We start from the raw sequence: 27,269 nt of genomic DNA on the forward strand, positions 1-27,269 counted from the left end.
TGCATGACACGTGGGAATTGCAGACCTGTCGCTAGTTATTGCTGATTTTTGTATCGCAATTTGGGACATCGCCGCTTTTTTCGTATTTGTGTTTTGGATTCTTTAGGCGTTGCAGTAATTTGATGGGTTATCATGAGACTATCACATGGTACCTCCGTGTTGAGAATGCAATATTAACACGCCAGGATTTTCACGCGATAGACTGCGATATGCAAGTTGCGTAAAGCTAATTTTGCGATAATTATCACACGTTCTTGAGAATATTCCCCTGTGACTTTGTTCGAAGAGACCAAAAGGAACCTGGTAGAGGAAAAACAGATGTAAATTTGAATGAACCTAAATTTACAGTAAAGGAATTACCAGTGTCCAAAGAAGGAAAGATGTGACTCTGAAAAGGCCCCTTTAAGTGAAAGAGATACACCAAAGTCATAGTTATAACCTCTAATTTTAAAGTTGGCTTAGCATTCACATTAAATCCCAGGTTCTTGAACTTTTTATTTGGGGTTGGAGGAATACCCACATTGGAAGACCTGGAAATCAGTCACCTTATATTTGTATTTACTGTCCAATAATCTCAGTCTTTTTGACGATCAGATTGAGTTGGTCAATGCCACTCTCAACCTCTTCACCATTCACTACAGTAAAGTACATTTTTGTAAACAATAACTCTTCCTCCTTCAGGAAGATCTCCGTGGCATCAACGTACAATGAACTACAGTACCTGAGGGACAAGGTGGAATACATGAAATAATCAAATAATGGCAATGTTTAGACCGAAGGATAGGAATGATCTCTATGGTGCACAAGAAACAACAGGGTAGCAATCGAAAATAGAAACGACAAGGTATGAGCGCACTTGATAGGGAAGAAATTATATCAAGCCACTTTATGACCTACCAAAACCATTTCCTAAATGGCCGACCATGGACAAAGTGAAAAACTCAATTGTGCAGGAAAGGTCTTCGTTGTCCAAGTGACCATTGTCATCTTGCACTAGCCATGTGTGAATCCAGAACGGATAGAAAAACACGGACTTTATATCCATGCAGAGATAAAAACCAACTAGAATGCCATCCAGGTACTCGAAAGTCCCACTGAGGTCATACAGGGTCATATTACCAAGCAATAGCGATAATTATCGCTATTGCTTGGTTAGAGACAAAAATGTACCGCTAAGCTGCGGCGATTTTTATCGCAAATAAACCTTGGTATTACCAAGGTTTATCGCAAATGCGATAAAAATCGGCCGCAATGCATGAATAACGCTGAAAAGTCAGTGATATTCATGCATTACCGAGCTAATGCTCTTAGCCATGTTATCCACCTCCCATTGGATAACATGGCTAAGAACTGCTCAGGGCAGGTGTTAGCTTTTGGAGAATTTCGCGCTTAGCGTGAATATCTCCAAAAGTTGGTAATAGGAGATAGCGATGTTAGCCACTGTTTCCAGTCGCTAACATCTTGGCACGCCCATTTTGCATGTCATTAGTGATAAATATTACTGACATGCAAAGTGGGGCCCAAGATGGTCGCTATCTCCTACTAGCTGTCGCTAACTGGTGTTAGCGACAGCTAGGTAATAGGGAGATAATTTTATCTCCGCTTTCTTGGCTTTTAAAGCCAAAAAAGCGGAGATAACCCCCTTTGATAATATGCCCTACAATGCTTTAGCGAACCTACTTCCCAGGAGCCTAAATGGAGGTTTTTGACAAAATAGACCAAAGCGTTTGTCTTTCTGCAATATCTAAAAAGGGTCGCTTCAAACGTGTAGGAAGCAAGATATCTTCCAAGAATGCGAAACAATGTGTTTTGCTTAGAAACATTGAAAGGTATGACAGAGAAGACACATGATGAAATAAACCTTCCTCAAAACTACTTTCGCATGATTTTACTTCACCAATGTATCTTTATGAAGGCAGCAGGTCATGCTTTAAATCGTCATTGATATGTTTGCTCTGGTGCATACTTAAACCTGCTGATTGGCCTTAAGCATCCAATTTTAAATGTTAATTGCAAAACAATTTCAAACTCATGTGTCAATTTGACTGGTTTTTAACCTTGTTTAATTGGAGGTTTTGGGCTCTAATAAGTAACCAATCTACTTAACCACTCAAACTGTAGGTATGCTTTTATTATGTACTTCATTTAATTGTACCTTCTGCATATCCCAGTGCCTAAACGTGCATTTAGCAAATGATAACTGTAGGGAATATACAGGAATTTCTGCACGGGGACATTTATCTTTTAACCTCTGCTGCACCCATTAACGTGGCATCGCCTTGACGATTTAATGACTGTTGTGTCTTGACTGGTTAATTCACACCAAACGTCTGCTAATTATGTTCTGCTCTGCACTCATTTAGAAAAACAAGCATTGTATTGAAAATGAAATGACACTTGAATGTTAAAAGGAAATATAAAGAATGAACCAAAGTGTAAATAGAAATATAACCAGTGTTTTATAACCACCTTTAAAAGTTCAAATTAAAACCTTGTTTGTGAATACTGAAAAAGAGTAAACTTGTGTGTTAGTGAAAAGCCCTCTTTCGAATAGTATTTATTTCCAAGCCATGGGCAGCATTTCTGACTCCTATCTTTAATTTTTATATTTTGTTGTGAAATAAGTTAGCCAGTTGTTTGATAATTTAAGGAAAGTTGTGCAACTCTTTGTTAGTGCCTCATCGTTACAGTGTCAAACGTTTAAGTGCAATTAGGACATTTTATATACTCAGCCAGATCCTCTACTGCAGTCCGCTCACCATGTGGTAAAAATGTTCAAACCCGTGATGCTTCTTCATGGAGGAAAGATATCATCCTGAGAAAATTCGCAGATATATAACAAAAAGCATGTGTGTGATTAAATATCACAAATATTAATGGGGGCATTGTGTGAATCATTTCACAACAGATCGAATAAACACAGCTGAAGTCAACAAACAAGTCACTATTCTAGAATGCACATTGTTGCTTATATGTATAGAAGCAGGATTGGGCAAATTGAGCTGTTTTTTGTCTTTACATTGAATAGCCGATTTAACAATGGAACCAATATTATCACATTGCTGCAGTAATGTAATCCCCCCTTGACCGATGTGTTGAGCTTAGTTTAGTTGTGGTGTAAATACATCCATCGGTCTTACCACTGATGAAGAATTATGTGCACTCCACCACAGTGCTACAGGTTCTGTCAAACATGTAACTAGACGTACTATCCTAAAACAGCAGCTCTAAGGGCATCTATATCATCACATGTATGAAAATGCCTTGCAATAGACTACGTCACATTTTAAGCAAAGATTACACAGTATTTCTGACTACATCCCTGCCCGATGAGTGATTGACATAATGTGCCTCACAAATAAAAAGCTATGACCATGTACCTACATGTATATCCTATATTTAAAAAGCATTCACATCCTCACCTGGTATGTGATGGCCACTTACATTTCTGCTTCTGGTTTATGGCAATATGCAGTCCTACTGAACATTAATCAACTGTAAAATGTATTTTGCATTTAAAAACATAAATTTTGGCCTAGTCAACATTGTTATGTTTCATATAGGTACCCTGATATAGGCCCGGGTAACAGCATGCCCTTTCACCGTCATCACCTCCACTACACTAAGCAGTAACAAGCCTTTTAGGGTTGAACCTTTGCCTAGTACTAGCCCTGGGCGCAAAAGGAGGGTTTTCCTGAAAAATGGCGTTCTATGACTTCATGTTTAAACTGATACGGTATGAATGACTATTCATAGGGGTTCTTGGAAACCCGGCTGAGGCTACACCATCTTCCTACACAATCTTCCTCCACATATCTTTGTACACGGTTCATCCCATACTTCATCCTCATACTCAACAATGGCTAATACAAGAAACAAGGGATAAAGAAACATTAGATACTTTCTGTAAAAATACAGCACCTCTTACTAGTGTTAGCTAAAGGGAACCAAGACTTCCAGTCTGATACACTGACCAGAGACGCTGAGGTTCCTGAATGCAGACACTCCAGCTGACAGCAGTCTAAACCTCCCTTGCAGGGTTTCCAACTCGAGACCAGGACGGGGTCCTACATTCTCTCACTCTTCAGGGATTGGTTTAGACTAAAACTAGAGGGATTCTTGGCTTCACACCTACTCACATGCTAGGTACAATTAGGTACATCTAGATAGGCATCGTAGGAGTATGCCCACTTTCTTGTATCATGCATTTTATATCCATGTATGTGTTCATGACTATTGCAAAATAGTAGAACTGTACTATCCTTTTATGTTCACTGTACTGCTGATCATATATCTTTGCCACTGTCTACTGTTTCTCGCAGACCATATATTTTACACTAGAAGAACAACTGTGCAATAAATACTTATTGTAGCATGCCTGACTGTTTCCTCTGTGTAACTCTCAGAGAGAAATTAAGGGAGCGAGAGGGACTGAGCAAAAGGTAGTACATTGTTTCCACAATTCTGGGGGTTGAGGGTTGTCATGTTCTGAGGTTGCCAGAAACTATTTTTCTTCCCATTAAGAGGGGATTATAGTGGCACTATGAGCTATCTAATGTAAACAGGCCAACATATTCAGTGTGGGTGCTCAGAGTTAGTCTGCCACCAATCTTACAGTTTATGTTATCCAAATGCGTAGGTCCTGTATGGGTAATATAGGAACTACACTACATGGCACCCAACGTTGGTATCATACTTAACAGCAGAATCTCAGTAGTTCAGTCATGCTTATTCTCAAAGACCCCTACTCACAAAACACGAGAGAAGTCTAGAGTGGGTGGGTACAAACTCTGCCACAGTTGAGTAGGCGAAATATCCTATTTATTGGTTGTTGGTTAACAAGGACACAGTGTTTGTAAACAATTGTGCATAAAGCCTTATCTTAGTTCCCTTGAACAAGCTTCTTCATTTCAAAATGACTGAAGGCAATAACATGACACTGGTGGCTTGACGCGTCCCAGTAGGGGAAAAAGATTTGACTGAAGTTTTAATTGCACCTAAATACAGATGAAAAAATCACCCTTAAATTATTGGAAAATGACTTACAAGCTAGGGGTGGCATAGTAGCTTTCGTGATTGAGGCACACGAATCAAACAAACCAGAGGTATTCTACTCATGGGTTACATTCCCAGCAGCAGATGCAAGAACACAGACATTTCGCTCATACACAACAGAGGGAGATGCACCAGAGGAATAGTGTCCTTTAGAAGACATAGAGATTCCATTCACTTACTAGGAACACCAATACTGTTTTTTAAGTCGGCCTACCCCACTTAAGAGGAGTAAGACTTAGTCCGTTAGGAAGACCAGGAGCAACATGGCCTATATTAGCAGGCTACACACCTCATCCTGACATTGAAACAATGCCACACGCAGACTTACTCACTTAACACAAAGATTTATTGAAAATCCACAGGAACATGACACAATTTGTCATGAGGACTTTTACAGTCCAACCAGCAGCAGTTGCCACAAATGGAACTCTCAGAGTACAGCAACTAAAATCACCCCACAAACGTTACATGCAGTAATGGGCAAGATGCGAACAAATGCCATTCTGTGTAGCTCAGAAAATAACTCAGTTTGAGGCAGTATTTCCAGATACTACCCCATTTGAAAAATAAATTTTTTTAACAATCTGCTTGCCCATGGGGATAACACCACAGGTAGATGAGTGTACGACCTGCCCTGTACACCAGAATTCATGGTATTCCTTCATTAGTTGTGATATCCGATGTATTGAGACAGATACAGAACGAGTACGGAGCAGAGCCTGCTCAGAACTTAGGGATGAAGTTATTAAATAGCTAGGAACAGGTATCAGCCATAATACTAGCTAATATTAAAGGAGAAGCAGCTTCAGTGGCAATCCACCAACGCCTAATGGAGTTTAGTCTGTTAGATCAACCACATGAATTACCCAAAATAATTGAAACTGATATGCAGAATTAGGCAGACACAGTTTGGGTGGGAAAGCTTTAAAACCACAACTGATGGGCAGTCCTGAAAAGGACACTTCTAAGCAGACACCTGCTTCTTCTTCTAAAAAGAATTAGGACAATAAAAAGCAACAAAACTATACAGAGAAAAGATCTTAATCCCGAGGGAGAACTCCTCCACAGGAGCACACTGAAAAGAGGGTAACCTTAGGAATAGGGATAACATTAAGAAACCTGACAAGTATCAGGATACTGATACACATTCCTCCCATTCCTTTCAGGGTTCATCGAAAAACTCAGAGAGAGAAGGACCGTCAGAACACAAAGAAGAGCATACAAAGTCCAGAGACAAGCAACATGCTCAAGACTATACTTCCAAAAAAGAAGATAAGCCTAATCAAAACCTCAGTTTGAAAAGAAGAAGGTTGCAGGCCTGAAAATCAGGCATTCCCAGAATCCTGAGGACACAACTTCTGAATGGAGAATAGGCTCTGACCATGCTAGACAGTGCGGCAGAAGTAACAATAGCTCATCAGAACCTGAAGGAATTTCTGGTGTCAGCGGACTTGAATGGTTACATCACGGTGGAAACACTAGATAAAAGGGTGAGGATCCCACATGAGTTACATGAAATAACACTCCGGATGCAGAGGGACAAGCCCAGAAAATGTAAAGGTCTGTTTTGGAAGAACCTATCATCTGTTTATGACATCCTGCTAGCTGAACAAGATTGTCCACCAGCATTCGCTCTGGAGTGCCGAAGGGGAGAAAATATAATTTTCCAGCTCTTTCAGACCATGTTCCCGAACACCTTGAATACACATATGCACAGGAGTGGGCCTTGCTTCAGCATTCTACAAAAATCATGCCAGATGGGATGATAATTCAACCCACCATGTGAACCTGTTAAAAGTTTCACCACATGCTCAGAGGCAAAACTAGGGGTGGGCAGAATTTTCGTAATCGCGTTAAGCAAATCTCAGCGAAACAGTAAAAAATCTCCGCGAACAAGCAGAAATTCTGCGAACACGCGGAATTGCTTGTTCGCAATGCTTTTTTACTGTTCGCAATCGTTGTTTGCATGCTCGGGGGAAATATCTTGCGAACACGCATTTGAGAACGCGAACAAGCAAAACATTTCGTGAAGTCGCTGAAAACACAGATTTTTTGGCAATTTTGCGTTCTCCGCAGAACGCGAAATTACCCAAATTCCGCAAATTCCGCGAGAGGAACGGAATTTAACGACCAGGCCTAGGCAATACCCAATAAATCACGAAGCTTAAAAACAGGTCAGGGAGATCTTAGAACAACTTGAATATCAAGGGGTCATTGAAACATGCACCTCACCAATGAACATTCCTTGCAGCTGAGCAGTACCAAAGAAATTTCCACTCAAGTACTCTTACAAGTTAGATGCAAGCAACATTCCATATGCTCAGATTCCTGGTGTGGGGGATAGAGTAATACCAAATATGGATCTCGGACAAGGTTTAATTGTTTCAGCACATGAGGGATTGGGTTCTGCACACACGGCGTTACAGTGACTATTTTGTTATTAAAACAGCGCTATTGGTAGCCAGGTCTAACAAAACAAACTAAGGACTGTGTCTTGAAATGTGACATCTGCCAGCAGATGAAAGGATCCACCATAACACGCCCGGCGCAGAACCCATTCTTAAAATAAGGCAAGCCTCTTGCATGTGTATATTTGGAACATTTTAGCCCCTTACAATCTGATGGGGCTTACAAGTATATCTTCATGGCAGTGGATTCATGCTTGAGATTCCTATGGGTCCGGCCTCAGCATATGGCTGACGCTCGAACTGCTAACAAAGATTTGCAAGTCTTAATAGGGACATACACAGTTGGCCCGTTACATTCTGACCATGGCCCGACGTTTAGGTCTTGGGCTTATAAAGAGGCCATTGAAAGTATGGGCGTAGCATTGCAGTACTCATCTCCCTACCATCCTGAGAAAAATGTGGTTGTGGAGAGGATAAACCGTGACTTAAAGCAATCTTTAACAGCTAGGGCGGTAGTTGGGTCAATCACTTCTATGGTGTACAAAGAGCAATCAATAATCAGCCAAAAAGGTATAAAGGGGGTGTAAATCAATATGAGGTCCTATTTGGGATCAGAATGTGGGTACCTGATCTTGATTGTGAAGGCACAGTGGCGGATGAGAAACCATTTGAAATTGATGATCGTTTGGCTGTTTTACAGGATCTAAATGAATCCGGGACACAACAATGCAAAGTCCACAAAAACAGAATGCCACTGGGGAAGTCAAAGCAGTCACAGCAAAACCTGTCTGGATCCCAAAAGTTGGGGATCTGGTCAGAAAAAAAAGTTGCAGAAAAAAAAGAATTTGGACCATCCTACAGCAAGCCAGTAACCGTCCTAGCAGTACAAGGAACAAGAATTGTACTTTTGCTGCCTCTTGCCGGAAAAAAGGAGAAAAGATTTGTCTCAATTGACTTAATCAAACCAAAATACTAAGCAGTAGGCCTTGTAGTTTTCAAAGTAGCAGACGCCCTCCTCTCGCTACAATCCAAGAAGTTCAAACAGAAAGACTCATCACATTTGATGAGCCTCCTTTACGGAATGAAGGACTATGCAACAATGCTATGGAACTCGTTCCTCGTGAACCCGAAGTTCGACTTCAAAATCATACTCAAAATAATAACCAGGTTGCAATTAGACCTAATACAGATGTCTTCATCAACATGCCTGAATGAGAGCAAAATGAGATTTCAACAAATATCGATGCAATTCAAACAATTGATCAAACTGCTTCTGGCTACTTCATGATTTTTGATAAATTTTCCTTGGATCCTAATGAACCGGAAGTGACGCCAGCCCAACACTTACACAAGCAATGGATAAAGAACTTTCTTCCCTTTCTTCAAAAGACATACCGGGTATTGCCTTGGGTAGAACAGTCAGTAATTACTGGTATGCTGTTTTTTCTTTTCTGGCTAGGCTTAGTTATAACATTTAGCATGCGTATTAATGGACAATACCTTCTGCAAAGATCTACAGTCTAAAAGGTCAACCTTGAGCTGAAGCCACATTAATCATCACATTGTGAACAAAGAGACTTGTCATCAGTGAACATCACAGCAGTTCCTATACCATACGGTGTAGTGGGACAAGGTTGATTTCGATGGATTCGGCCTGACCAAACTTTAAACAATTTCTGACATATTTAAAATTTCATTAAGTGATATCCTTACCTCCAGGACCTTTTCTGATGATTGGGACACTGAAAATGTTAATAACATGTTGTCTGATTTAGGGAAAAATGCTGCCTTTTCAAACACTGAAATGTTGGAAGGTACTTCAGACTATGACACTTTGTACTGTTACCAACATATGGTCATCATTTTCTACATAAATCTATTTAACCTAGAAATGTTTTTTAATACCATCATTGGAAACATTGCCCTACAACACCAAAAAGTAGTTTAGACATATTTGCACAGAAATGTTTGTATTTTTCAGGGTTTAACACCACTGACAGACCTCATATTATTATAAGGTTGCACCGACATCAGCACTGAAAATTATGCTGACTAACACCAAACAGATTTACTCTGCTTCCTTTATTGCCCAATTGTATGAACATGGTTTTTACCTATGGAAGGACATTATAGACTTAAAATCGGTCTGGGATCTAGGGACTGGCAAGTCAGGAGAACAGAAGCGATGTTTCATTCCACAGCAGATGATGTTTCTAAATGATACTGTGCAACTGACATCTTGTCTTGGACTAGCCATGAACAAAAAAAATTGACACACCTCGGTTTCAACACTATCACGGGGTGGCAAAATCCAACTACAAAGGATGGGGCAATGGTAGATGACATTTTACAGTACAATAGAACAGACCCAAATTGGAAAGAATGGGTGGTTTGGTCCTTAGACACAAACATATGTCATAAAAGATTCTTGGGTATCACCGAAGGTTTGAATATCCATATGCCAGACCCACGTTGTGTACAAAGAGAACACCGAGGGGTAGTGACATCATTTAGTGTTGGGAAGTTGTGCCTTGATTAGCTACATACCTCAACACTAGTAGAAGTGAAACAACACTTATCCTTACTCTCACAAGACATAGATCTTAAGGATTTTTTTGTTAGGTCCCAGAAAGACTCACCAGAAACATTTCATATATGCTGGCATTTATGCTGCCTATAATGTCATTTGGAAAATATCCAAACAAGAGGCCGCATAGAGAATATGGGAAATAGACCGTATTAACTTAGAGAAATCTCTAGCTGTGGTAGACAATGGTTTAACAACTTTGACCTCCAGGATTTATTCTTTAGGCAACATTGTGTCTTCTGTGATAGACATACTAGAGCAAGATTTGGTCAATTTCAAAACTGGCAATCTTAGTTACGTTCTATTACGTTATTAAGCTGAACGCTCAATCTTTGCATGCAGGCTATGTGCCTTGGCGTTATATCAACAGTAAGTCTCTGTTTTCTGAATATAATCTAACAGATAAACAGGTTGAAATGGCACCAAGGAGAGCTAAATATACAATGGTGTGTATTGAACAACTGGAGAGATTACCATTTACAGTAGCGGAATCACCATCCACTGAATGGCTCAGCCATACCCACATAACACTACTTTTCAATTTCAATATTATCTTGAGCAAATGGGTAAGGAATACCTTAAGGAATCCTGGGTATTACTATATAGATTTTGATGCCGGAGTGGGGATCGAGAAGTGATTTTAAGTGGTACAGACGGCAAAAACTCTTTAAGCGGTTCTCTCATGTGCCAGGACATGTTATTGCATGGAGCATGTAAGCATGTAATGGTTCAAAAGCAAATCTGTCTTGGGACTCAAGCTGCCTTGATTATGCCAGTGTTTGAGCTACTCTTGAATGGGAGTTACTTGATGCTGAATGATCAAGGTTGCTGTGGTATGCTTCCGGGCATTGTCTATCTGGTCACTGTGAACTCCAGGGTTACTTGCTGTATGCAAGTATTGTTTCCCTCGACAAGTTCAGTCAGGGAGGCGCCGTTATGGCCTTCATTATATGTTTCTTTTATACAATTTGATACTTTGAGCAGACTGAAGGCCAAGCTTTAACAGCAAACCGTACCCTTAACCTCCGCTCGAGAGACCTTTAATCTTCAAGTCGCAAGGACCTCGACCATGGTACTGACACTTATACGTACAAACTGCCCTTTCATTTCATAGAAATGGTAGGTCGTATCTTTAACATGTCTGATACAAGTGGTATTGTACACCTTAAGACCATAGGGTCAGGATTTCTAAGCACCTTTCAGACAATCCTCTGGGTTATTTCAAATTTTATAGACTCCGTATTTGGAAAAAAAATTCGGAGGTCTACCTCTGATCCTGCTCTTAATAGCTCGAATCCTGATTGTCATTGACCTACTATGCAATGGACGGCCCAATCCCCAATGAGATGGCAAAAGCTCTCCTGGAGCTGAAATACCGTGAACGCATGGTACAACATCTAGGCACACCTCTCCTACCAGGACTAACCTCCTCTTGGTTCCTATTGTTTAGACCAGTCTGGATGGACTGCATTTTACCTGTTCTTTGATGCCTGTTTTGCGGTGGCAAATGCATATTGGACATCTGTACGACCCTTGCGACGGACACGCCTGCATATTTTACTACCAGGCTGGAACCCTTGAGGTCCCATGCTTGGAAATGTCCCCAGCGTATTCCTAGCCTTTTGCTACAAATGGGTTGAGCATCAGCTCATCCACTAGCACTACCACTACCACTAGCACCCCAGGTATCAACTACAGCACCAGTTGCCTCTACACCAGCTATTGGCAGCTCTGAATTTCATTGGTGCTCCATTGACGTACTCCGCTAGGTGTTACAAGGTCCATCCTCCTGACGATGTTGAATCTCCCAGCCAGGACACTTAATCCTTAATTGGCTCATTGTGTGCTGGGAAAGACTTCAGATTTTCCTTTCATTTCAAACTGAATCCTGGACCTTTGGTCCAGGCCAGAACTCTCCCCAGCAGCTCCACCTCACCGCCGCAGCCTTGAGTCCTCTGTTGCGCAGGGTTCGCGCTTGCAGCCCGCCAGTGTCTCTGTGTTGATCTGCTTCCAGCGTCTCCGTGGGGCTCGTAACTTTTACTGAGACTTAATTTTATTGTGCCCATTCTTGACTGTTTTCCTCCCTCTTGACTGTCCTTCAATTATTGTGCTTATTGTTTTTCCTCCTCCTGTTTCCCTACTGCTCCTGCGGCCCCTCCCAATCCGTCTGAGCCCCGGTTCTTACCTCGCTTCCTCGGGTCCCGCCCCCCTTCCCTACTTAAGGGCGACCGCTGCGCGGCCATGCAGCGGACGCGCGCAGCAGGCGCCCCTAAGGCAAGCCCGTCTGTGACCGGACCACTACCAGCGCCAGGAACCCTGGTTCTCCAGGCTCCACCACTACGAATTCGCCACCTGACACGCACGCAATCCCGGAAGAAACACTGACTCCAAAAGATCCTCGCCAAACACCACCCATGGAACATTCTCGAGCAGACCTTGCTGCAGATCCTTCACCACTGACAGAGCCACCACTACCACCAAAGGCCCGCCTGATGCACGCACCACCGAAACCCTGTAATGCATTCTCCTCAACATGCGCTCCCTGCACCGGCACGCCGTAGAGATCTGTGACCTGATCGCCAACCTCTTGCCCGATGTTGCTTTCTTCATGGAAACCTGGACCAACAACACATCCGGCCCGACATCGCCACTGCCATCCCCTACGGTTACAAGATCCAGAGAAATGACTGCCCCACCGCCCAGGAGGAGGACTTGCCATTGCACACAAGACCCCCTGCCGACTCTCCGCATCCAGCACAAGTGACCCCCACTCCAACACAGAACACCTGCATTTCCAGATCCAGACCAGCCTCAGGACCACGCTATGAGGCACCCTCCTCTACAGACCTCCAGGACCTCACACCCTGTCCGCAACTACCATTGCGAGGTCAACGCACCCCACGCCATCACCTCCATGGACTACATTCTACTCAGGGACCTGAACTTCCACCTGAACAACGTCAACAACGCCGACTCCATCACTCTCCTCAACAACCTTGCCAAGCTCGGACTGAAGCAGCAAGCAACACACCCACCCACAGAGCCAGACACACCCTTGACTCCATCTTCGCGGGAGGGACAAACATCCACTTCAGCCATACCACCCAGCCCCTCTGGACGGACTACCACTGCATCCACTTCAACTTCAACACCATCACCGCACCCAAACCTGCCCTGCGCCCGGCACGACGGACCTGGAGCGAGTTACAGAGGAACACCTCAACACCATCCTCCTCCAAACCCCCACAGCGCCATGATTGAAACCAACGCCGCAGCCATAGAATTTCACCACTGGATCTCCTGCTGCGCAGACGAGCTTGCACCCCTTCACCTCCCCACCAAAGAACACACTCTGAAGGCTGCCTGGTTCACCACATTACTACAAGAAGTCATACGCTCCTGCAGATGCATAGAGAAAACCTATGGCAAACCAGAACACCACAGAAGCGCGGTACAACCACAGGAGTGCCCTGAAGGTATACCACCAGCACATAAGAGATACCAAACGGACCTTCATAAGAGACAAAGCACAGACAAACGCAGCTAACGCCAAGGAAGTGTTCAACATCATACGGCAGTTCGCGAAACCCCCCAGCGAAGCCAGGGACGTCACACTTTCCAAAGAACTCTGCGACAATCTCAGCTCCTACTTCCATCTGAAGATCAAAGTCCTTTATGACATTTTCAGCTAACAGACCCCGGACACCACCCCTCCCCACTGCCGCTGATAGGTCAACCATCATGATCTGGGATCCCGTCACCATCAAACACATCACCGCAACCATTGCCCACCGCACATATTCCACAGGACCACCGCCGCCATCTCACTTGAACTAAGACAGACCGTCAACGCCTCCTTCAGATCTGGCATCGGCCCAGACAAGTGGAAGCGGGCAGAGGTTAAACCCCTCCTCAAGAAACCAACAGCTGATACAACGGACCTGAACTACCAGGTCCATCTCACTCCTCCCCTTCGCGGCCAAAGTCACTGAGAGACTCGTAAATGCACAACTGACCACCTTCATTGAAGAGACCTCCATCCTAGATGACTCCCAGTATGGATTCCGCAGCAATCAGAGCACTGAGACCACCCTCCTTGCCGCCACTGATGACACCTGCATGCTACTCAACCAGAGACAGACTGCAGCCCACATCCTTCTAGACCTCTCCGCAGCCTTCAACACCATCTCACATCGCATGCTCGCAGTCAGACTTCATGACGCAGGGATACAAGGAGCCACCCTCGACTAGATCCAATACTTTCTCTCCAGCAGAACTCAGAGGATCAGTCTCTTTCCCTACCTCTTTGACCCCACTATTATCAATTGCAGAGTACCCCAAGGATCATCGCTCAGCCCCACGCTCTTCAACATCTACATGGACCGCCTCACTGCCATCGTCTGACAGCATGGGCTCAACATTGTATCCTATGCCGATGACACCCAGCTCATCCTTTCACTCAGGAAGAATCCCGAAGACACCAGACTCTGCTTTCAGGAAGGAATGAAGAAAGTGGCAGCCTGGATAAAAGACAGCTGCCTTAAGCTCAACTCAGAGAAGACCGAGGTCCTCATCCTGGGACAACTCCTGGTGGCCCTCTGCCCTCGGAAATCCACCCACCCTACAGGCCATGCACAAAACCTCTGCATCATCCTCAACCTTTCCCTCTCCATGAACCGTCAAATCAACGCAGTCACGTCCACTAGCTTCAACTGCCTGATCATACTCCATAAGACCTTCAAATATCCCCCCGACTGCAGAGGGACCATCACCCACACACTCATAACCAGAAGATTAGACTACAGCAACACCCCATACGCCGGGATCAACAGAACCATTTTACACAAACTCCAAACCATCCAGAACGCCACAGCCAGACTCGTCCTTGTGACACCACATCACAAACACATGACCCAACACCTATGAGGCCTCCACTGGCTCCCCGTTGAGAAGAGGGTCACCTTCAAACTCCTCATCCACACGCCTACAAATACCACAACAACATTGGACCCAAATACCTCAACAAGAGAGAATCCTTCCACGTACCCAAGAGGAACCTCCGCTCCGCCGACCTCGCCCTAGCAGAGGTTCCCCACATCCGCAGAAACAGAACAGGCAGGAGAGCCTTCTCGTACATCGCAGCCAAGATCTGGAACGAGCTCCCTATAAACATCAGTTGCTCCCCGACCCAGCACACGTTCAAGAAGGACCTCAAGACCTGGCTTTTCGACTGATCTGGAGCTGGTCCCAACCCCCTAGCGCATTGAGACCCTCACGGGTGAGTAGCACACTGTATAAACACCCGATTGATTGAAAATTGGAACATTTCCTAAAATGTACACTTTTGCTCGAAAATCATGGCATTGTAAAAGCTTGTAGAGTTTCGAATTATATAAAATAAATCGTTTAGGACTGTTACTTAAGGAACAATTCCAAAGAGCTAATTTTCAGAACATGTTTTCCCCTTTTCAATATTTTTATTTTTAAAGATGAATTTAATGTTTTTAAAAATGTTTTTATGTGGCTCACTGATAATTTTATGGGCTGCTACCTAGTAAAAATTCATGATTTGCTAGCATTGTATCATTGTTTACTATTCAGAAGAGGACTGGGTGTTATGTTTCATAAAAGTAGCCTAATATAGGCCTGGGTAGCACCATACCCTTTCACCTTCATCACCTCCCCTACACTACAAAGTAACGACCCTTTTAGGGTTGAACCTTTGCCTAATTCTAGTCCTGGGTGCCGAAGGAGGGTTTCGCTGAACAATGGCATTCTATGACTTCATCTTTAGACTGATACAGTATGAATGAATATTCATATTGGTTCTTGGAAACCAGGATGGGGCTACACCACCTTCCTACACCACCTTTTCCCTCATATCTACGTACACGGTTCATCCCATACGTCATCCTCATACCCAACAATGGCTAATACAAGAAACAAGGGACAAAGGAACCTACAATACTTTCTCTATAAATACAGCACCTCTTGCTAGTGTTATCTAGAGAGAACTGAGACTTCCAGGCCGACACACTGTCCAGAGACGCTGAGGCTCCTGCATGCAGACACTCCAGCTGACAGCTGTCTAAAGCTCCCTTCCGGGGTGTCCAACTCGAGACCAGGACGGGGTCCTGTATTCTCCCACTCTTCAGGTAATGGGGTTAGACTAAACCAAGAGGGATTCTTGGCTTCTCACCTAGTCACATGCTTGGTACACTTAGGTATATCTAGATATGCATCGTAGGAGTATGCATGCTTTTCTTTATCATGCATTTTTTTATCCATGTATGTGTTCATGACTATTACAACATGATAGAACTGTACCATCCTTTTAAATTCACTGTACTGCTGATCATATATCTCTGCTACTGTCTAGTGGTTGTCGCAGCACATATATTTTACAGTAAAAGAACAACTGTGCAATAAATACTTATTGTAACTCGCCCAACAGTTTCTTCTGTGTAACTCTCTGAGAGAAACAAGGTGAGCACAAGTGACTGAGCGAAAGGTAGTACATTGTTTCCACGATCCTGGGAGATCACGGTTGTCATGTTCTGAGGTTGCTAGAAACTATTTTGCTCCCCGATAGAGGGAGATTATAGTGGCACTGTGAGCTAGCTAATGCAAACAGGCGAACATATTTGATGGGGGTGCTCAGAGGTAGTCTGCCACGAATCCTACAGTTTATGTGATCCAAAAATGCGCTGGTCCTGTATAGGTAATATTGGAACTACACTACAACATAGTACAGATGCTGTTATCATCATTCAGACTTGTAATGTTGGATGAGTATATCTACATGTGTAAATGTACTCTTACACTTTGTAATTAATTTACTACTTTTGACTAGTCAGCATTTAAGAGTGTAAATTTGCTACAAAGTGTTCACACGCCCTGAAACCAAGGGGTGGAGACAAACTTATGAGTGTAAAGTTAGTACTAGAAACCTTCCATATGTAGGAAGATATTTGCCTATGGTAAATTATATGGAAAATTAAAAAGTTTATTGAACTTTAAAAATCTTTTGTTGTTAAATATTAATTTAAATTAATTCATCTATTTATTTTGAATGCGGAACCAAGTGCTTACCAGAACTTTGAAAGATTAATTTTGTTTATTATATATGGCAAACCACAAAACAGTATGTATATTTCATTTTAACATTTGTTTTAATTCATTCACTCATTCAAATCACCAAAACCTCCTCCTGACGAAAGAGCAGAGTCCACACAGGGGAATCTTGGAAACAGTTTTTATTAAAACTGCAGCAAATGCATTTCAGCCCTTCCGGCCTTCTTCAGTGCCAAAGTGATAAGGAGGCTGCCACCCACCATGTTATGAGAGTCCTGCCATTTTTCCATTGGTGGAAATCCACTCCGCCCCCATCAGGTAATCGCTCACCCATTCACAGCTCACATGGTTCTAGTAAACTGCAAGTCCAAAGATGCACTTTTGCCAAGGTAGGTGGTGCATGGGGTCTGTACTGCCAAGTGGTCAGTGGCAAGCAGGATCGCGGTGTAAGTGACAGCCATTTTCCTTTGTAAGTTGAAATTAAAAGGCCTACTCGGGTCCCCAATACCGCTGCAGCCCCAAGCTCAGGATTAGTTCAGGTGGGGGCAGAAATGGCAGTCCATGCCGCCCAGCATAAAGTCAATGACTTCATATATATATATACCACTAAAAACCAAAGATTACAGATACGTTATAGTTAGGAATTAGTATTTAAAAAACCTTAGAAATTCACAAAAAAACAAAGTTTACAGAGACATTATAGTTAGGGTCAGATTAACTATAACTCGTGCCCCTGCAATGCACTGCTTATGACCTCACACATTACATCACTCAAGACATGGTCATTCACATCACTGATGACATCTCAAATGACATCACTGATGACATCATTAATTACATCATCCAATGACTGCGCCCCACCTCCCGAGGCTGATTTCAGCCGTGGGGACCCCATCTCCTGGGGCTAGGTCTTTGTTTAAATTGAATTTTTCAAGGCAAGGTGGGCCATGTGGCCCCCCCTTTCTGGGCAGATTTTGGCCCCAGCGACCCTATCCCCCAGGGCCTGGCCATTTTTTTTTAAATTTCTTACAAGGGAGGGGCGATATCAGCTCCTGGGACCACATGCCCCTGGTGCGCTGGCATTTCTTTTTTTATAACAAAAAGAGAGGGAGGCCAACCGGCCCCCCTCCTGGGCCATTTTGGGCCCGGGGACCCCATCCCTGGGGCATGCCCAGCCGGTTGGCGATCAAGGGAGGAGTCTGAAGGCCCCTCAGTCCAGGACAGCTCCTGCCTCCTGCGGGAGCCAGCATTGCTTTAACCCCCAGGGAGCTGCTAAGGCTGCTATTGCTGTACAAGGGGCGCCACCTGGCCCCCTCCAACAGTAATTAAGCCCTGGGGAGGTGGTGGTCCCCAGGGCTGTGTGGGGGGCTGGACCACACACACATTATTTTTAAATATAGCCCCAAGGAAGTGGTAGTCCCCCTTGCAGCGTGAGGGGGCTTGAGCCTCCGTCATGCATTATAATTAAGGATAGCCCGGGAGAAGTGGTAGTCCCTGGAGCTTCAGGTTTTAAGCCCAGGGAGGTGATGGTATTTCTAATTGCTCCTGGGACCTGGCCCACACGGGGCTCAAATTAAATGAAGCATGGGAGCCAGCACAGTCACTCTGTACCCCATGGTACTTCTGTGAGACCAAACAGGAGGTACTAAGTCTCACAGGAATCCCAGTGATCCTGATGGGAGGCCTCTCTCTGTTCTATGAAAGTGCAGCAGGAAACACAGCACAAAATGTTTTCTTGCATTTTTGCCCCAGGAAGAGAGGCACCCCAAAAGTGCAAGGGTGACAGGGTAGCCCTACCCTGCCCCCTTGTATCTTATTTTTTTTAACAAACTCAGGAGAAAGGGAACAAGTCCCCAAAGCCCCAAGTCCTTGAGTTCTGAAATAGCAGTTGCAATGTTTCTGGCAATGCTGCGTACAGCTACTCAGATTTACTGGTCCAAAAATATCAGTACAAATGTAATGTGCTATTGTCTTTATCAAGCAGTCAGCATGTCAACCTAGGTCGTGTAGACCTATTGTCTTTGTCAAAGAGTCACTACAATATTTTGATAATAACAATACTCCAAATTTATCCTTATACATACACAAATGACAATATATAATATTTATTGTCCCAAATATAGCTCAAATAATTTTTTTTATTCTTAACATTTCTAAATATGTGTTTGAGTGTTTCTTTTACGTTCTTCAAGCCAAAAAAGGCTGCCATAGTCACAATCACAAGTCCCCCCACTCCAGGTTAGAAGCTTAAAACTCCAGTTGGAGTGCTTTAAAAATACTGATAAGCACTCCTGGGGTCATGCATTTAATGACCCAGGAGACTTCTGCTTTTTTTATTTCCTGGGGGGGATTGCTGTTTTAATTGTAGCCCCCCACAACACATTTCTAAATTGTTGGTGATGCCCTGCCTCTCCTTGGGGCATCACAATCACTGTATTATGAAAAAGTGAAGCCTACGAAGAAACAGAGCAGAAAATCTTTTATGAGCGGCTTCAATAGTAAAGAGTAAGGCACTTTTTAAAATATATTTAATTATTTGCCCTGTCCACCCTTGGCACTTTCAGTCTATTTATTTTTAGGAGTCCTCTCCTAGGTGGCCCATCCGGATCCTTTCCTAGCACCCATTTTGGGTGCCGTCTGCAGCCTGCTCTATTGCTTTGGTTCTGCCCGGGGGTAAAGGCTTTGCTCCTGCCCAGGGTAGCAAGGCTTCGCTCTTTCCCCTTGGATTTCAAAGCTATGATCTCTGCTCAGGAGAGTACAAGCAGGGAATAAGAAAGATTTCTGTTCTCTGCACACACTCTCAATGGCAGGAAACAAGACCATGTCCCCAGAAATAGGGTTCCTGGGACAGTGGCTTACTTTGAGACCCAAGGGACTAAGTCCCTTGTGCCATCCAATTGCTTAGGTAGGGGGGGCCCATACACCCCCCAATTAACAAACTCATTGGGCCCCTGGGTATGGAGTCTGTGGGGCAATCACATGGCTAAGGGTGGGGCCCACATGCCCCTATCTCCACAATTATATTTGAAAACCAGCTCAGACCCCCAATTAGTGAGTCCACAGGTCCATTTGCTGCTTCTGGGAGGGAAGATGCTTGCCTCTCACCTAAACAATGTATTCTCTGATCCCACCGCAGGTAGATCAAAATTGAAAAGAGAGTAAGGATTTTTTAAAAAAAAATTGTTTTTAGGCCTAGGGGGCCCAGATATGCCCTCTTTTCCATGTTAGTGTACATACACAGCATGCAACGAGTTGTTCAAGTCAAAATGCACACCAGCCTTGTCTTAAAATGGTGTGCTCTTCTCTTACAAGTACCCTGTTTCCATACACAAGATAATGGATTGATACTAACCTGTTTTCATCACCCGTTTTTAAATGTATTTTTAGGCCTAGGGGGCTTTCCCTATACCATTTATATGTATGTTTTCTAATATCTTTTTTACATATTTTTTTTCAGGACACAAGGATGTGATGCAGCTAATCTAATCCAATATTTTGATCTCCCAGAGCTGGGAAACTACTGTACCTCTTTATTTACATACATTTTGAACCTTAACTTCTCAAAAACCACTGAGCAGATTTACACTGAACCACAAAAATCACACTTTTTGGGTAATTTAATTCAGCAGCTTTTCCTTTATCATTGTTTAATTAAATTACATGAAAAATGAGTTTTGGAACCCCCATTTTCCTCAGTCACTGCTTGACGAATCACCCTGAAACTTTCAAGTCAGCAGATGCGATGGATGTACAATCTTTTTGGGAATTTTGTGAAGATTCACCAAAAGGTGCCAAAGTTATTACCAAACAAAAAATTCAATTTCTTATGGAAACAAGGTTCCAACTATAACTACACTGTGGCAACTCAACGTACTCCTGGTCTGATCTGAAGTCTATTTGCAACTGTTTTTTTTCTTTGTTGTCTGTAGTTACTTCTGTAGTTACTTCAGAAGTAAAGTTTGTGATTGGTAATAGATTTGCTCTTTTGTGGGTGGGTGCCTGTTCCACCCTAAACCCTCCCTGAACCCCCCCTTAACCCCTCCTTACCACTTCTATTTCATCATACATATCCCCATTCTCCAGCTACTCCCTCTGTCCTTCCCACATATATTACTCAAATATATGCGTGTGTGTGGAGACTCCTCATTCGGGGCAGAGATCTCCAAAATATTGGGGATATGGAGAACTCTGAATATAATTTGGTGAAAAGCTTTTGTAGTGCATGAGTAGTACTATTGTAGTACAACTAAACTTACTACAAGATACCGTTTGTGAATAGGCTCTATTGTGTTTTTGTTTATGATAGGCATCATTAATCAGACATGCCCTCTTTTCCATGTTAGTGTACATACACAGCATGCAACGGGTGGCTCAAGTCAAAATGCACACCCACCAGCCTTGTCTTAAAATGGTTTGCTCTTCTCTTCCAAGTACCCTGTTTCCAAACACAAGATAATGGATTGATACTAACCTGTTTTCATCACCCGTTCCTGTCTTCTTGTACAAACACACTATTCGAATAAGTATTATTACAAAGAGAAGTGATACTAACCTATTTCCATCACCTGTTCCCGTCATGTTGCACAAACACACTATTTAAAAAAATAATATTACAAAGATAACTTTTCAACACTTTTTCCGGTTGTTGATTTTTTTCCAAGAACAGTGAACAGTATAGTTTTACTTTTTCATTTATAAACATGCATCTATCACTCCTAGTCTACTTATAGGTTGACATATATGCAGTTAAACAGATAATCACCTAATATATAGATTGGTTTATTTGTGCCTCTAAGCAGAGCAAATTGTTTTTGAGCAAAAGTCACTTATTTATTTATTTATTTAAAAGGTTTTATATAGCGCTGCTGGACCCAAGAGTATCCGAGCGCTTTACAGGGTAGGTGAACATATTAGGATACAATATACAATTGAAAATGTGCAGAAAATTGACATGAGATAAAATATTGCATTAATTGAGCTACGGGGGCAAAGAAACAGAGGGGGCAATGAATATTGAAAGAAAAGAGAGAGCGGGGGTGTCGGGAAGGGGAGTGAGAATATGAGAAGAGGGAGAGGAGTTGAGTAGAAGTTTGAACAGGTGGAGGGAAAGAGTGAGCAGGGTCAGAATCAGAGACGTTAGGAACCCCAATATTTGTTGAGGAGAAACACTTTGAGTCTTGTTTTGAAGGGAGGGTAAGATGGGTTGCAGCGAAGATCTTTGGGGAGAGAGTTCCAAATCGTAGGAGCATTACCTTAGAAAGCACGTGATTGGGTCTTTTTACATTTTAGTCTAGTGGGGCCAGGACAAGGGAGTTAGTGCTCCTTAGGGACCTGGAGCACCCTGCTTTTTGTAGTTTGTATAAAAGGTAAGAGTTTTGGTCAAGAGCTTTGTGCGTGATACAAGCTATCTTGTAGTTGGATCGTCCTTCAATTGGGTGCCAGTTCAAATTTTTGAGGCCGAGAGAGATGGGGTCAAATCTTTTACAATTAGAAATAAGTCTGGCAGCAAGGTTGAGAACAGATTTAATCGGTGAAAGATGGACTTTAGGGGTGCCAGCAAGTGTGGCGTTACCTGGAAAGTACAAGAGATTGAACAACAATTTTGAAATAGTCAGCTGGAATGAAAGGTTGCATGCTATACAAAGGTTTGCAGACTGCCACACTCCTTGTCTGCACTGCACAATAATCACAGTGTTATACAAAATGCATACATTGTGTATACTATGATAATTTCAAGCTATGGGATAAGATGTTTGCAATGCATGCATTTCCTCAGATGTGTTCTAATACAGTTTGCCTGTATGGTCCACTGATGTATTGTGGTTCTTGGTGACCAAAATAAGTGAAATGCAATTCCCTCTTCTTTGATATCATAATGATGATTGCTGCACCTTGTATTGCCTAAACCTATTAATTCATACTCTGTTCATTGCCTGGCACCATGCCTATCATTATTTCAGTTACCCAGGTTAAGTTTAATAACACTGGTGGGCGTTATCAATATAGTTTTGTTGCAAATGTGGCACTGGCCAATGGAAGACTCACTAAAGAAATGAAAATTATTTGGGTGTTTTAATCATATGCTGTTTCTTCATCTTCTACTCATCTTTGCTGGACAGTAGTGTGTTAAAGACAGATATTTATCTTCAGCAGTGATAGTTTGAGATCCTCACATTAGAACTGTATTGGTATGCCTTAAAGAAGTGAGGGAAAATGGCTGAAATGTCTATGACGTTGTTTCCCAAAATTTTGAAGCAATTGGAACCAGGTTGTCAGTTCTAAAAGTGTACCTTCTTTTTCTAATACAGGAATGCAATCTCATTCATTTAGTAGATTGACCCCTGTCACTACACTATGATGTCATTCATGGGCTTCATTTGGGAGTAGTAAGGGGTCACAGGTGTGACCTCCAGCTTGCTCCCTGCTAATCCTGGCATTTCCTTTGTGACGCCTGACCTTAGCGGAGGCAAATGTTTTTTCCCCTCTGAGGCTTGTGGTCGCAAATGAAGTGCCTGGGGTAGAAGGGAGCAAGCTAGATGTCACAGCTGCAACCCCTGACTACCCCAAATGATGTTCATGGAGTCATTTTTAGGTTTCAGCTACAAATAGCTGCAGCTGTCTGTTGGCAGGTCTCCTGTTTCCAACACATAACATATATTTAGAGTAGGCTTTAGGTCAGCCCATTTTAATGATTGGTTGGCATTGTTGTCTATATCAGCCATCTACTTTTGTTTCAATGGCTTTCTTCTCAATCCATGTGTTTGTTCCTGGCCATGATGATTTGGGTCTCAAAGTGTTCTGATTGGAGGATATCCTTCTAAGGGGGCATCAAACAATGTGACCAAGGCCATCAATAAACACTGGCAAATATTGAACACAGGCAATTTGAAATGGGAGAAACCCCTTTTCTCTTTTAAACGTGCCAGGAACATAAGGGACGCAGTTGTGAACACAAGACCTAAAATTATAGGAACACAATCATCAACAGTCCTCAACGCCTGGGGTCTCCCAAACGTCACTGGCCACTACAAATGTGGTAACTGCAGCGTGTACCACTTGACGGAGAATACTAAAACCCTATCTTTGGAACCAGGAAAAACCAGGAAAAACATGGACCATCAGGTCACACACCAATTGTAACAGCACAAACGTAGTTTACCTTATCGTTTGTCCTTGCAAACTTCGCTACATAGGCATGACCAGCAGGAAGGTGAAGCAGCGGATTTGTGAACATAGGAGCACGATCCAGTGCAAAAAGTCCATGACAAAACTGACTGAACACTACCTCACCTTAAACCACACGCCCAATGACATGACATGGACGGTCATAGAACAGCTGACTCCTGGTGACAGACTATCTCAACGACTCTATGAGAAAGAACAGCGTTAGAATAGAATTTCCACCCAGAGCACAGGGTTGAACGATAACATTCCCTGAAACACTGTGCTCTCCAGGTAGAGCCCATGGGCTGAGATCTCTCCTATCATAATCCAGTGACCACTCCAACCCCCTGATGACTAATCCGTTTCTAGATCCCCCCTTTTAATAGGTCTTAATAAGCTAGTGATTACGGTGGCATCCTATACTAACACCGTGGTTATGTGATCTGATCAGCCTTGGACCTTACTAATATATGCACCCTGTCCAGGTCCACTTTTACACTGACGAGCACTTATATTTTTAGAATAACGAGCAGCACACATGCGGTCGTTTAACCCCTTTTCCCATTTCTAACCTGGGCTCACAACGCCACTTGATGTAGCCCAGCCGTCTGAGGCTGCGCCTTCCTGGCGTCTGACTCAAGCCCATGTTGCCCTAGCAACTGGGCCTCACGTGACTCCGCTTCGCCCCCCGCCGGCAAAAACGGAAGTATACTTCAGCATCGCTGTAGAGCCCGTGATTCACTCCAACGGAGCTCCCTACCGACTTGCTACTAGGCTAATCTGCCAAACTTCCTCATGCCACAAGTAAGTCCTTAAACTACCCGACCCCACGAATCCAGGTTCGACGGAACCATTTATACCTTCACATTTCCTCACCGCTTTCCCTCCTAGATGGTGGCTGAACGGTAACGCAGTGTCGGGGAATCTCATGAAGCCCTGAATCAGCGTGCTTTGAGTAAGAATGAATCCCTTTATTTCCGCAAGTGTATGACTGTTTGTGCTGCCCTCGTTTGTATGCTAGTGTTACGAGTGCTTGTTTTTAAAAACACGATCTCAAATCACTTGCACTTAAGATCTTTTTCGGGCCGCATTATTCATTTCCTATTACGGCACGCTCCCAGTTCGGGGCATAGACACCTGTACTTTTCACAGTACATGGGATTTACCCATTTATGTCGCTTTGACACGCACTGAAATAGCGGCGATCCAATTCAATTGGCTCACGATACTACACTGGTTTGAATGTTGTGGAATACCATGATGGCAGTAAAAGTCTGTTCTCACGACAGTACGCATACCAGTGTCCGTCACTGCTGCGCCAGACTCGCCTATGGGCATTCAGCCTCACAGAGTGCACTATGCACATTTCCATGTATGTTTGTACACGAGTACATCACTCTCACCGCACCCTCTTTTTTCCTGCTTTATTTCCACAGGTTTTTTCCGATCGTCACGGAGAAGAACACTTTTTAAAGAAATCACCGATTTGTGGTTTCACTATCACAAGTAGGCAAGGGCAGGATACACCTAGGCGTGTGTAGACCTCCCAGCCTACCTCACACTGTTCCTGAAGGAAACCTCTATAGTCACCCGAAGGTTGAAACAGGTAGACCTATTTTTTTAAAGCTAATCACCACTATTCTACTTCTATATGACACCACAGCCTACCTAATTAGGCAAAGGTACCACATATAATTATTTTTATTGGTTGTCCAACCACTCCAGAATAAAGTATCTGAGTGGGTAGCGTTGTGACAACTTTTAACCACACTTTGATCTACCCTTATCACATATAATCAAAATAACCAGCTCCACTGTAATCAGGTGTCGCAACACACCTGGATGGCATTCGGCTATCCGGGTGGAACCCCGATGATGAAGCATGTCACCAACTAGGTTGGTGAGTGAGGGGTCTTCTAAGGACAAAGGATTGTCCCAGATTGGGTTGCAGGGCTTGCACCTCAATACCATACTAATGTATAGGTATTAAGTACCCTTAGTGGTTACTCCTCCATTTTTGTTTAAGTATTACATCTAAGGGGACCAGGAGTTCCCACTAGACCTTTAAGGTTAACCACCCTTTCTCTCCTACTTGTTTACAAGACTGTGTGGTGCCTACCACATGGTGCAGGGATTTATATAAACTCCCATTTCTCTCTAGTAGCATGTGCTGCAGAAGAAAAACGCCCACAGCACAAGCACCCTTAGAGAAACGAGAGTTTGCAACCGAACCATGTGCATTTGCATCATAATGCAGTGTTTGGAATTGCTGACCTACGGTCGGTCAGTTCCCACACTGAAACAGTGTTGTGCAAACTCAAGACCACCTAACATCATAATTAGGGCCTAAGTAACATTTATTTATAGTTTTAACTATTTCAAATTAGTTAATGTAAGTTAACATTATTGCAGTATCAGTAGTTGATCACATTGTGTGATGGACATGCTACTATTTTTTTTTTGCAGTTGTAATTTAGAAGTGCAGCTTGGAACATAATTTTTAAGTACATTTGACAGAACAATTGTACTACTAGAAAAGGAAGTTTGCAAATCATGCACACAGCTTGTATTTAACTATCTACAGGTCCTTTAATAATTATTAAACATAATATAAAAATATATATTCTTAGTTTAGGTGGGACTTTCTAATATACCCACCTGAAACATATTTTTTATTGAAAATAATACATGTAAAGTAGATACATGTTTAATTCAATATTAAGTACACAGTGCCACAGCATTTTATTACATGTGCACTACAATTAAAATAAATATATAAAATGATTACATGAAAATTTACCAGATCTCTACATTTTACTATTTATTTCAGGGGCAAGGATCTCCTTATGGTAAAGAAAAGGGAAAATATAAAATGTTTATTAAACATTAAAAATTAGTAAAAATATTCTCAAGTCAAAAATTAATTTAAATATTGTTATATATTGGTGTAGAACAGAATGGAAAATGCTACAGCACTTTCA

This window comes from Lissotriton vulgaris, chromosome 8, assembly GCF_964263255.1.
Source record: "Lissotriton vulgaris chromosome 8, aLisVul1.2, whole genome shotgun sequence".
Taxonomy (NCBI): Eukaryota; Metazoa; Chordata; class Amphibia; order Caudata; family Salamandridae; genus Lissotriton; species Lissotriton vulgaris.